The following is a 10982-nucleotide window of genomic DNA, read 5'->3' on the forward strand; positions in this document are numbered from 1 at the left end:
CCTGAGCCTTTGTGCTCAAGACTAGCACTTGAGTCACAACTTTACTTCCAGCTTTTTGCTGGTTAATTGGAGATAAGTGTTTTATGGAATTTTCTATCTGGGCTGGCTTCAAACTGTGATCCTCAGATCTCAGCTTCTGTGAGCAAAGATTTCAGTTGTGAGTCACTAGCACCCAGCAAAGTTCTAAAATTTATATTAGAAGCAAATCCTAACAGAAGTTTTAGTTCCTAGGGAGGTGGACCACTAAAGCATCTGGATAAGGTGAAAACTTCATAGGTACCCAAAGATACTGCCCTATGATTCTGTTCTTTTGTCTCTCTCTCTCTCTCTCTTTTTTTTTCTGGGTCCTGTTGTGGGGCCTGAACTCTGGGCCTGGGTGCTGTCCCTCAGCTCTTCAGCTCAAGGCTAGCGCTCTACCACTTGAGCCACAGCACCACTTCCAGCTTTTATTCTTTTTGCTTATATGGTACTGAGGAATCGAACCCAGGGCCTCATGCATGCAAGGCAAGCGCTCTACCACTGAGCCACCTTCCCATCCCCTCTTTTGTCTCTTATCCCCACCTTGTTACTTTTCCTTTTCTCTATCCTGAGGACTTCTATTTAAATGTGCATAATGTGAAATATAGATTTATTAGTTAACAGGTTTTTGAGTCATTTTGATTTCTAAACTTGTTTTTAGAATGTTGTTGAGTTGCAGGGTGCTGGTGGTGGCTCATGTCTGTAATTCTAGCTATTCAGGAGGCTGAGAATTGAGGATCACAGTTCAAAGCCAGCCCAGGCTAGAAAGTCAGCAAGACTTTTTTTTTTTTTTTTTTTTGTCGGTGGTGGGGCTTGAACTCTGGGCCTGGGCGCTGTCCCTCAGCTCTTCAATTCAAAGCTAGCACTCTACCATTTGAGCCACAGCGCCACTTCCGGCTTTTTCTGTTTATGTGGTGTTGAGGAATTGAACCCAGGGCCTCATGCATGCAAGGCAAGCACTGTACCACTGAGCCATCTTTCCAGCCCTCAGCAAGACTCTTATCTACAATTAACTACCAAAAAAGCCAGAAGTGGAACTGTAGCTCAAGTGGTAGAGTGCCAGCCTTGAGCACAAAAGCTCAGGGCCAAGAGCCAGGCCTGAATTAAAGCCCCAGAACAAGCACCAAAATAAAAAGTTGACTTTTTATTTTGTGTGCCGATGACTAACACTTCTAATCCTACCTACTTGGGAGTATTGCAGATCAAGACTAGCCTGAGCATACATGCCACACTCCTCACCAAGTGCCAGGTAGTACTTACATACCATCCCAAATACTGGCAGGAAGCATAAAGCAGGCAGGTCACAGTCCTGGAAGCAAGACCCTATCTGAAAAGAGCGAGAGTGAGAGCGAAAGCGGGAGAGCAAGAGCGAGAGCGAGAGCGAGCGCCTACAAAGTGATTCAAGTGCAAGGCCCTAAATTCAAACCCCAATACCTCAAAATACCTCACTAAATTACTGTACATCTTTTCCTTTAAGGATCTAAGAACTCTGAGACAGATCGACAGGCTAGATAATAATCAGGATACAATACGATGTAGACTGCCATATTTAGAAATGCGAAACCCAGGTAACAGACATCAAGTTGGTGACTGAGAGCTAGGCATCCAAATCAGATAAGGAAGCAGACTCTCTGGAGGTTGAAGGTCCCAGTTAGCAGCAAAGGCTCCTGGAGCTCTCTCCTCTTCATCGGCCAAGCTGCGTTCTGGAGGGAAGGATGCACCGGTAGGTTTAACGTACTGGATGAAAGCAGAAGTCTTCTCCGCCCGCTGGGGCGAGAGGCTGGACTAGGACTGCGCGTTCAGCTTAAGCAACAAGGCAGTTGTAGAGGGGTCTAGCGGAACGGCTCAGGGCTGCTGCCTGGGGGCGGGGCTGCTGCCTGGGGGCGGGGCTGCTGCCTGGGGGCGGGGCTGCTGCCGGGGGCGGGGCCGAAACCGTGGCTGCGTCCCAAGTTGCTCTTCCCGCCGGGCTGGTTTTTGCTTGGGCCTTCCAGCCATGACTGTCATTTTCAGATCTGGCCAAGTGAGGTCGCTTTGAGTAAGGACCAGTTCCGGCCACGTTACACCAATCGATTAAGAGCATATTGGAAATCACATTTATGAAATTTTTCATTTGAATGAAGTTCCTACCTAGTTAAAAAACGGCCCGCATTGTCATGATTGACAAGTGAGATAACACGTTCACTGTAATCCAGGGAGAAGAAACGCAATTGGTATCTGCGGCGTGACCCAGGCCAGCGGGGACGCGGGGCTGTATCCCCACGAGTGTTGGCCGTCGTGCCAACTGGGCAAAAGCACTGTGCTTATCTGTACCATGGGGTGGGATGCTGGCTCACGCCCTCAGGCACCGACTCACTCGGGAAGATCCTGAGTGGTCTCACAACTGCGCGCCCCAATCATTGCGAGCCCCGCACTCTCCCGCGATGACCTCGATGACCCCCCCTCCCACAGTGTCCCCGGGCTCTCAGCTGGCTGCTGGCGGACGTGGAAAAGGCGTTTAAAGGCGTTTGGGAAGTGAGGGTGCTTCCGCGACTATAGGCACGCAGGCGGGTCCCGGGGGAAGGAGGCGAATAGTGGGGCCCTTGAAATCTGGCTGGAAGGATATCTCCCATCTCGCCCTCTCTTCCAACCTCGAGGGGACAAAGGGACATTAACTATCTCCTGAAGTCCTGGCTAAATACATCAGCCACCGCAGGTGCACCTGTTTCTTTAGAAAATACATTTTGTTCTTTAATCAACCAAGGCACCAAGGGTGTTGGGCCCTGGACACTGAAAGTCTTTCTATGTGAGAAGAGGACCAGTCGTTGTTAAAAACAGATTTTTAAAGCTGGGCACCGGTGCCTCACACCTGTAATCCTAGCTTTTCAGGAGGCTTTGAGCAAACGAGGCACGCACTCTACATGCTGTACCTCTAGCACAAACTTTCATTTTAATTTAAAAAAATGAAACTTTACAAATACATTTCTTGAAGAATTGTGCACAATTTGGTGCTTAAAAAAAAAAAGCAGGGGGGCTGGGAAGGTGGCTCAGTGGTAGAGCGCTTGCCTTGCATGCCTGAGGCCCTGGGTTCGATTCCTTAGCACCACATAAGCAAAAAGAAAAAAGCCGGAAGTGGCGCTGTGGCTCAAGTGGTAGAGCGCTAGCCTTGAGCTGAAGAGCTGAGGGACAGCACCCAGGCCCAGAGTTCAGGCCCCACGACTGGGGCCTGAAACAAAACAAAACAAAAAACAAAACACCAAAGCAGGGGTCCTGCCAGGCACAGTAGCTCGTGCCTTGTAATCCTGGGTACTCAGGAGATAGCTATCAAGAGGAAAGGGTTTCAGTCCACCCCAGACAAAAAGTATATGCAATCAATATCCCTGACAGTCAATAAAAAGCTGGGCATGGTGACCCATGCTTGTTATTCTAGCTCTGACTGAAGTGGTAAACAGGAGAATTGCCAGGCATAAACTCAAGAGTCTTTTTTTTTTTTAAGTAGCTGAAGCAAAAAGGGCTTGGGGGCATGACTCAAGTGGTAATGACTTAAGGGCTTGAGTTCAAATATCTTCACAGCCCCAGATAGTAAATGTTTCAATATTCACAGTTAAAGGGGAGACAAAAGGGTTTTCCTATAACAAAATGCAGGTTAACAAAAGAAAAGCATAACGAATTTACTCATTCAGTTTTATATGACATAGGGACCATCAAAATAAAGACCCAAAGACACAGGATCTATTTTACCCTAGGTATACTGAAGCAGGGACAGCTATGTAGAAATGTGATTGGACAAAATAGTATAATCTCATAATAATAAACTGAGCAGGGAAACCTAGCAAAGCCTGTCTGTTCAGATTCTTCTGGACCTCTCAAGTTTCTTCCTTCTGGGTATGGAGCAAGGCCCCTCTAGAATAAAGGTTTTTATGACCTACTACTAGACAAGAATAGATCAGAGAATTTCTTTTTTTTTTTTTTTTTTGTCGGCCATGGGGCTTGAACTCTGGGCCTGGGTACTGTCCCTCAGCTCTTCAGCTCAAGGCGAGCGCTCTACCACTTGAGCTACAGCGCCACTTCCGGTTTTCTGGTGGTTTATTGGAGATAGGAGTCTCACGGTCTCTCCTGCCCGGGCTGGCTTTGAACCGCGATCCTTAGATCTCAGCCTCCTGAGTAGCTAGGATTACAGGCGTGAGCCACCAGCGCCCGGCGAGATCAGAGAATTTCTTTACAGCTAGTTTGAGTCAGAAAGGATGGAGAAGGTTAACATAATAATTCTAGGTTTTATGATTTTATGATTGGCTTGGGAGAAAGCATTATAGTGTCTATGACCCACCTTGGGAAAGAGAAATTCTGGTTTCTGAGACTTGCATTGAGAGATGAGGTGCAGGAATGCAGAAGGTTAGACTTTTTTCCTTCTCTTTCTTCTCTCTCTCTCCCCTTCTTTCCTTCCCTCCTTCCCTCTCTCCCTCCCTTCTTGGCTCTCTCCCTCCTTCCCCCCCTCCTCTGTCCCTCTCTCTTTTTTTCTTTCTTGTCATAATTGAACTCAGGGCCTGGTACTGTCCCTTAGCTTCTTTGCTCAAGGCTGGCACTCTACCTACCACTCTACCACTTGAGCCACAGTTCTGGCTTTTTTTGGTAGTTATTGGAGATAAGAGTCTCATGGTCTTTCCTGTCTAGGATGGCTTTGAATTACAATCCTTACAACACAGCCTTCTGAATAGCTAGGATTTCAGGCATGAGCCACTAGGCACCTGGCTAAGACCTTGGCTTTGAGACTGCTTCTGACAAATTTCATTAACAAGGTACTGAGCAGTTCAATGCACATACTACTTTCAGGTATTTTTGCAGAGCCCCAACATAATCCAAAAGTGAGAATCAGAATATTATGTAGAAGCCGGAAGTGGCGCTGTGGCTCAAATGGTAGAGCACTAGCCTTGAGCTGAAGAGCTGAGGGACAGCGCCCAGGCCCAGAGTTCAAGCCCCATGACCAGACCCAAAAAAACAAAAAACAAAACAAAAACAAAAAAAAGAATATTATGTAGGTATTTATATAATAAAAGTGAAAAGAAATCTCTACTGTAATCCTAGCTACTCAGGAGGCTGAGATCTGAGGATCAGAGTTCAAAGCCAGCCTGGGCAGTAAAGTCTTCTGAGACATCTCCAATTAACCACCAGAAAACCGGGAGTGGCGCTGTGACTCAAGTGGTAGAGCGCTCACCTTGAGCTGAAGAACTCAGGCCCAGAGTTCAAGCCCCACAACCGACCAAAAAAAAAAAGAAAAGAAGAGAAAATTTCCACAAGATTGTTATCGACAAAATTCAAAATATAATAATAGAATACAATCTTTTTAATATAGCTTTACTAATAAAAACAATAAATTGTTTTTCTGGAATTAAACTTCAATATTAGTGTTTCCTATCATCCAAATTAATTGCTGACCTGCAGTATTAATACTGATCTGTGATGAGAGTTTATATATTTTTTCCCTTGAAAATGTCTTCATACAGATGAGTATTGCCAAATACTGGCATTAATCCTCAAGCATAGGTGAATGCTAGTGGCTCAAGCCTGTAATCTTAGCTTCCTAGTAGGCTAAGGCCATAGTTGAAAGCCAGCCCAGGTAGGAAAGTCAGTGAGACTCACCTCTAATTAACCAGTAAGAAACGAGAAGAGGAACTGTGGCTCAAGTTCACAGTTAAGAGACAGAACCCAGGTCCTGAGTTCAAGTCCCAGTACCATTAAAATAAAAGAAAAACATCCTCAAGAATATGATTTCACTCAAGAACATTTATTGTTGGATAGCATTTATATAGATTTTGATATTAGCTTTTTAGTATATCATTACACTGCAGATTAAGCATTTCTAGTTAGATTAGATGAAAAGTTTCTCAATTGCAAAGTTAGGTATATTTTGAGATATGAAAGTTCCTTTTCTACTTGCACTGATATTTAACTTACTTTGCTGGGAGTGTACTTTGAACCCAGAAGGTAAGTCTGCTTTAAATTTATGTAGGAATGAGGCCTTGATTCTTGTTTTACCTTTGACACCATAGAAGTATGTTAAATGGTTTGATATTACTTGTGAATCAAAGTTAGTGGTCGAAATGACTTCATCATAATATGGATTTCATAGGCAAACACTGTTTTCCTTGGTATTTTTACAGCTATTAAGAATGTATGAAGTCGTCAACAAAAGCTAATTTCCAAAAATATTTGTTGTTTAGTAATAGTGGTTAAGAGTAGTTCTTTTCATTTAGAAAACATTGCCAAGTCTGGGGCTGGTGGCTCACACTTATAATCCTAATTATTCATGAGGCTGAGATGTGAAGATCATGGTTCAAAGTCAGTTGAGGCAGGAAAGTTGTGAGACTCTTGTCTCCAATTAAGCACCATAAAAAGCTGGAAGTGGACTGTGGCTCAAGTAACAGAGTGTTAGCCTTGAACAGAAAAGCTCAAGGACAACACCCAGGTCCTGAGTTCAAGCTCCACAACCAACAAAAAATTTTTTTTGTTTTTTTTTTTTTTTGAGTCCGGTTATGGGGCCTGAACTCTGGGCCTGGGCGCTGTCCCTCAGCTCTTCAGCTCAAGGCTAGCGCTCTACCACTTGAACCACAGTGCCACTTCCGGCTTTTTTCTTTTTTCTTATGTGGTGCTGAGGAATCGAACCCAGGGCCTCAGGCATGCAAGGCAAGCGCTCTACCACTAAGCCACCTTCCCAGCCCTTTTGTTTGTGTCCCCCCCCTCCCCTCGCCCAGGGCTGAGGACCCAACCCAGGGCCTTGCGCGCTCCAGGCAGGCGCCCTTCCGCTGGGCTAAACCCCCAGCCCCCCAGCCCCCCAGCCCCCCCTTTTTTTTTTTTGGGTCTGGTCGTGGGGCCTGAACTCTGGGCCTGGGCGTTGTCCCTCAGCTCTTCAGCTCAAGGCTAGCGCTCTACCACTTGAGCCACAGCCCCACTTCTGGCTTTTTTCTTTTTGCTTGTGTGGTGCTGAGGAATTGAACCCAGGGCCTCAGGCATGCAAGGCAAGCGCTCTACCACTGAGCCACCTTCCCAGCCCCCCCCCCCTTTTTTTTTGTCTTATGCTCATGCCTATAATCCTAGATAGTCAGGAGGCTGAGATCTGAGAATCTTGGTTCAAAGCCAGTCAAGGGCAAGAAAGCCTATGAGATTCTTATCTCAATTAACCATCCCCAAAATAAATAAATCCAGAAGTGAAGCTGTGGCAGAGTGCTAGCCTTCAACAGAAAAGCAAAGAACTAGCACCCATACCCTGAGTTCAAGCTCTAGTACTGGCATACGCAGACACACACACACACACACACACACACAAACTCACACATGTATCTCATCCCTGAACTAAAACCCAACAAAACAATCCCACAGGATTGGGGGTGTAGCTTAGTGTAATAGAAGACTGACCTAGGTTGTACAGCCTTGGGGTCAAGCCTCAACAACACACTCACATCCACACACACACCCCACATACACACACACACTGTGTGAGACTGAGATAATGTGCAATAATGACATGCTGAGTATATGCAACTGAGCTAATGTGCAATAAAGATACACACTGAGGGTGTGTGACTGAGCTAATGTGCAATGAACTTAAGAGTATTCAGCTTCAGTTTCTGATGAAACTTCACAGAATCGATAACTTTCTTTTCTTTCCCTTTGTCTTTCTTGGTGGTACTGGGTTTTGAATCCATGACCTCTACTGTTGCAACTGAGAATTTTCAACTCCATAAGCTGAAACTTCACCATGGTTTATTAATACATAATGGCTTTGGGGGGTGCCAGTACTGGAGCTGAAAACTCAGGGCCTCTCACTGTCACTTGGCTTTTAGTTGGCACTGTACCTCTTGAGTCACACTTCAACCCACAGTTTCCCTTCTGGATTTTTGGTAGTTAATTGAAAATAAGCATCTCATAGAGCTTCCTGCCCAGGCTGGTTTCAAACAGATCGTAGATCTCAGTCTCCTGAGCAGCCAGAATTATAGGTGTGAAACACCAGAAGCCCAGCTTCAATAGCTTGAACTCAACTTCTCCAGCTTGCTAGGCAGTACATTTACTTTTAAAAATAAATTTTGGGGGAGGAAAACTACTGTTATTGTGCTTAATCAGGGTAAACACCCATAACAGTAAAGTCTAATTGTTTAAAAAAAAAGTGACTTTTTACAACTTACTTTCATTCTCCATTTATATGCAATCTCCTATTACTATGATTAATGAGGTGTTTAAATAACTTTGTCTTCTATTCTACTGCCTAAACCAACAGTTGCTCCATATCAGCCTGGAGAGAGAGGAGGGAGGGGGAGAAACAGGTCAAGCAATATTTGCTGATATAGGGATACCATATAAACAGAAAAAGCTAGAAGTGGCACTGTGGCTCAAGTAGTAGAGTGAGCAAAAGATGCTCAGGAACAGTGCCCAGGCCCTGAGTTCAAGCCCCAGGACTGGCAAAAGATAAAAAATAAAAAATAAATCGACTAATGGTTTTTTTTTTTTTTTTGGGTCCGGTCGTGGGGCCTGAACTCTGGGCCTGGGCACTGTCCCTCAGCTCTTCAGCTCAAGGCTAGTGCTCTACCACTTGAGCCACAGTGCCACTTCCAGCTTTTTTCCTTTTTGCTTATGTGGTGCTGGGGAATCGAACCCAGTACCTCATGCAAACAAGGCAAGCGCTCTACCACTGAGCCACCTTCCCAGCCCGGATTATTATTATATTTTTTGAACGGGTCCTAGGGCTTGAACTCTAAGCCTGGGTGCTGTCCCTGAGCTTTTGTGCTCAAGGCTAGCATACTACCACTTGAGCCACAGCTCCACTTCTAGCTTTTACATTGGAGGTAAGAATTTCACAGATTTGTCTGACTGGGGCTGGCTTTGAACTGTGATCCTTAGATCTCAGCTTCCTGATTAGCTAGGATTTCTGTAATGTGCCATGGGTGCCTGGCAACAATGGCTTTTTTTTTTTTTAAACAACCCTGATTTGGCCATGAAGACACATGTATAAACAAGTGATTTTTTTTTTTGGTCCAGTCGTGGGGCCTGAACTCTGGGCCTGGGCGCTGTCCCTCAGCAATTCAGTCAAGGTGAGAAGTCTATCACTTGAGCTACAGCGCTACTTCTGGTTTTCTAGTGGTTTATTGGAGATAAGAGTCTCATGACATTCTTGCCCAGGCTGGCTTTGAACCGTGATCCTCAGATCTCAGCCTCCCGAGTAGCTAGGATTACAGTGTGAGCTACCAGTGCCTGGCTAACACAGGAGGTTTTTAAACACCACGGTTTTTGCACACTGAAACAATTTTTCTCATTCCAATGTTGTCATGTTATAAATAAAAAGACAGAGCAAAGCATTGGTGGCTTATGCCTGTAATCCTAGCTACTCAGAAGGCTGAGATCTGAGAATCATGGTTCAAAGCCAGCCTGGGAAGAAAATAAAGTCCTTGAGACTCATCTCCAATTAACCACCCCCAAACCAGAAGTGGTGCTCTAACTCTAAGTGGTAGAGTGCTAGCCCTGAGCAGAACAACTCAGGGACAGTGCCCGGGCTCTGATTTCAAGCCCTATGGCTGACCAAAAAAAAAGTAGAAAACTTCATTATTACTGCTCAGATGTGCTTATACACAATAATAATCTGTGATCTGGGAGAGGTGAGAATGTTGAAAGGAATGACACTGAGGCCCAGAGTTCAGGCCCCATGACTGACAAAAATCAAAAAAAAAATCCATTGTATTCATAAACTGCTCTGTAAAATGGCAGCCTCTATGTACAACTATTCAAAAATAAAATTAAAAATAAAAAAAAATCTGTATTCTACTTTTCATCATTCAAATTTACAAAAGTTTAACTTTGGATGTTCAGATACTATTGGCTAACATTCTTTCTTGCTCCACAATTATTAACATAAGTTTTGTTTGTTAATTGTGCTGGTCCTTGAACTCAGCATGTGGGCACTGTCCCTGAGCTCCTTTTGTTCAAGGCTAGCGCTTTACCACTTGAGCCACAGCTCAACTTCCAGATTTTTTCAGTAATTTATTGGAGATAAGAATCTAACAGACGGGGCTGGGAAGGTGGCTCAGTGGTAGAGCGCTTGCCTTGCATGCATGAGGCCCTGGGTTCGATTCCTCAACACCATATAAGCAAAAAGAAAAAAGCTGGAAGTGGCGCTGTGGATCAAGTGGTAGAACATTAGCCTTGAGCTGAAGAGCTAAGGGACAGCGCCCAGCCCAGGCCCAGAGTTCAGGCCCCATGACCGGGCACCCCCCCCCAAAAAAAAAGTCTAACGGACTTTTGTCAGTTGTGGGGCTTGAACTCTGGGCCTGGGCACTGTCCCAGCGCTCTTCAGCTCAAGGTGAGCGCTCTACCGCTTGAGCCACAGCACCACTTCTGGTTTTCTAGTGGTTTATTAGAGATCAGAGTCTTATGGACTTTTCTGTTCAGGCTGGCTTTGAACAGCGATCCTCAGATCTCAGCCTACTGAGTAGATAGGATTACAGGCATGAGCCCAGAAAGTCATTTGTTTTGGAGGTACTGTCCCAGTTGTTTGGGAGTCCTTCTACAGTGTCACTGAAAAGATCTGTGTTTGATTTATCTTTCAGGAGATGGATTTTTGTAACTAGTATCAGTTCCTTTTCTCCTTGGACACCTAACATAGGTCAGGAAGAGGGAAGACTTTTATACTTGGTGTTTCAGAAAAACCATTCTGTTAAATTCCTGATAAGATGTATCCAGCTTCAATACTTTATATAAAGTTTTCTCTCTCTCTCTTTCTTTTTTTCTTTTTTCTGGTTGCGGGGCTTGAACTCTGGGCCTGGGCGCTGTCCCTCAGCTCTTCAGCTCAAGGCTAGCGCTCTACCATTTAAGTCACCGCGCCACTTCTGGTTTTCTGGTGGTTTACTGGAGATAAGAGTCTCATAGACTTTCCTGCCCCAGCTAGCTTTGAACCATGATCCTCAGATCTCAGCCTCCTGAGTAGGTAGGATTACATGTGTGAGCCA

Source organism: Dipodomys spectabilis, unplaced genomic scaffold (assembly GCF_019054845.1).
Source record: "Dipodomys spectabilis isolate Male_0828 unplaced genomic scaffold, ASM1905484v1 ptg000187l, whole genome shotgun sequence".
Lineage (NCBI taxonomy): Eukaryota > Metazoa > Chordata > Mammalia > Rodentia > Heteromyidae > Dipodomys > Dipodomys spectabilis.